Raw genomic sequence first — 3,068 nt, 5'->3', positions numbered from 1 at the left:
ACCTAGATCCAGAAGGCATGGAGCAAGGTAGAATCTCCACTGAGTAGTATCCAATCTGTCTAGGTGGGGTAAGGAAAGGAGATGCGGATAGGTCTCTTGCGATACAATTGTTATCAGGACTGATTGTAAGGGCTGGAAATGTAAAGGCAGACATTTTGTAGCAAAGGGAGGGGAGGGATTAACTTTGCAGTCAAAGGGCAGAGGTCTCTAGGACCATCAAGGGCGAAGAGCAGAGAATGGAATCCTACCCAGAGAAGCAGTGATGCCAGAGAGGGAGGCAGAGATGACACCGCGGAGAGATGGAGCGGCTGGAAACTTTGGACCCAGAGAGGGAGAGGGCCTGTGTGCTGATGACCAGGGGGCAGGCTTGCGGGGTATACACTGTGGTTGGGGGATGACGCATGGAGGAGATTGTAACCATGGCAAGGAAACAATATACAATGGGGTCAATGTGAAGCTAATGTTCTCCCATGTAAACTATTACATAACTAAAAATAAAGCATCCTATATGCCTCAATAAAAAAATTTTAAAAATTAAAAGTATACCAGTCAAGTAGTTAATGAAAGTATTTTGCTATTTTTCCAGAATTTTTTTTATATTTATGGTACTTTTCAGTTTTGTTTTATTTTTAAATAAATATTTGTTGTGATTTCTTACGCTATAATGGTTACCTGTTGCTACATAGGTTACCTATTGTGGTGTTGTAGGATCAGCACTGGACTGCCAACCACAAGATTGGCAGTTTAAACCTACCAACTCCTCTTCGGAAACCCCATACAGGGTTGCTATGCTATCCAGTCGAAGGCACTTAACAACAACAAAATTGCTGCATAACAAATTACTCCAAACTTAATGCCTTACTAAATTGTACTCTTAAAACTGATAACATGACAAAACATGTGTTAGAGATTTTTTTTTTATTAGAATAAAATAAATTTTTAAAATAAACAGTGGCTTAAACAACAATTAAATGTGATTTAACAGTTTCTGTTGGTCAAGAATTTAGAAGCAGTTCAACTGTGTCTTTCTGACTGTCTCTTAAGGTTTCAATCAAGATGTTGGCTCCAGATGCACTCCTCTGAAGGCTTGACTGGGACTGGAGGATTTACTTTCAAGATTGCTCACTCACATGACTAGAAAATTATTCTGGCTGTTAGTGGGAAGCCTCAGTTCTTCTCAATGTGGACCTTTCCATAGTGTTACTTGAGTATTTTCATGACATGACACTAGTGTTAATGATCCCAAAAAGATCAAGACAAAAGTCATAGTGTCTTTTATAATCTAGTCTCAGAAGTCACAAACTATAATGTCTATACCATTCTATTGGTTATACAGATCAGTCTAATTTGTTATGAGGTGACTACACAAGAGCATAAATACCAGGACAATATCTTGGAGGCTTCCCCTCGATGATTCATATGAAAAATAAACTCACTCCTAGGACCCCAATAGTTTAATTTCATTGCAGCATTAACTCAAAGTCAAGAATCTACTTACTCTAAATCTTGTTTTAGTGTGGATGAGGCTCCTCTGATATAGCTCCTTAGGTATAGTTCCTCAAGAACAGTTCCTCGGCAGTTTGGTTGTTGTTGTCATTGTAAATTGTCGCTGAATCATTTCTGAGTCATAGCGACCTTGTATAGGGTTTCCGAGGAATGGCTGGTGAGCTTGAACTGTCAACCTTACAGTCCAAACTGACCTTAAGGTCGAGTGCTTATCCTACAGCACCACACCAGAACTGCCTCAAAAAGTGAAGCAGAACTATCATATGATCCAGTAATTCCAATCCTAGTTATGTATCCAAAAGAACTAAACGCAGGAACAAAAATAGAAACGTACACAGAAATGTTAATTGCAACATTATTCTTAACAGTCAAAGGTGAAGACAGTCTAAAAGAGACTAAATGTCCATCAATGGATAAACAAAATGTGTTCTAAACAAACTCTGGAATATTACTCAGCCATAAAGAGAAATAAATTTCCCATATATGTGACAACAAGGATAAACCTTGAAAATATGCTGAGGGAAATAAATCACTTATAAAAGGACAAATACTCTATGATCTTTCTACTCCCGTAAAGATTTACACCCTCGGAAACCCTGTACAGGGTCACTATGGGTCGGAACCGACTCCACGGCACTTAACAACTCTATGATCTTACTTATATGAAGTATCCAGACTAAGCAAATGCATAGATATCAAGTTTCATTAGTATTTACCCATGAAGTATGGAAGGAGGAAAAGGAGTGTCATGGATTGAATTGGGTCCCTCATACTTCAGACATATCAGGAAGGACCTGTCCCTGGAAAAGGACACCATGATTGGTAAAGTGGGTGGTCAAGGAAAAAGAGGATGATCCAGTGAGATGGATTGGCCCAGTGGCAGTAGCAATGAACTCAAGAGTAACAACAATTGTGAGGTTGGCGCAGAACTGGACAGTGTAGCGCTCTGCTGTGCATAGGGTCACTATAACTTGGAGTCAACTCGACGGCACCTAACAACAGCAACCACTTTACCAAGTATGATATCCTTCTCCAGGGACTGGTCCCTCCTGATAAAATGTCTGGGATATGAGAGACAAAGTCTTGCCATCCTGGCTTCTAACGAGCATTCGCGTTATACGTTTTCTAACACAGATTTATTTGTTTGCTCTTCTGACTGTCCATAGTACTTTTAATATTATTCTCTAACACAATTAACTCCAATGTATTAATTCTTCTATGGTCTTCCTTATTCACTGTCCAAATTTCACATGCATAGGAAAGCACGGAAAATACCCTGACTTAGATTGTTGTTGTTGTTGGTAAGTGCCATCGAGTCGGTTCCGACCCATAGCAACCCTGTATAGGGTTTCTGAGGAGCAGCTGGTGAGTTTGAATCACCGACCTTGCAGTTCAAACGGCTTTGCAGTCTGGTGCATTAACCCACAGCGCCACACCAGGACTCCATTGACATAGGTTAAGCACATCTTAATTCGCAAACTGGCATCTGTGCAGTTGAATATTTTAAAGAGGTCTTGTGCAGCAGATTTGCCTAATGCAATACGTCAGTTGATTTCTTGACT

The sequence above is a fragment of the Chrysochloris asiatica genome, unplaced genomic scaffold (genome assembly GCF_000296735.1).
Source record: "Chrysochloris asiatica unplaced genomic scaffold, ChrAsi1.0 scaffold00180, whole genome shotgun sequence".
NCBI classification, from domain to species: domain Eukaryota; kingdom Metazoa; phylum Chordata; class Mammalia; order Afrosoricida; family Chrysochloridae; genus Chrysochloris; species Chrysochloris asiatica.
The sequence above is the reverse complement of the archived record's forward strand: the minus strand, read 5'-3'. Positions refer to the sequence as shown.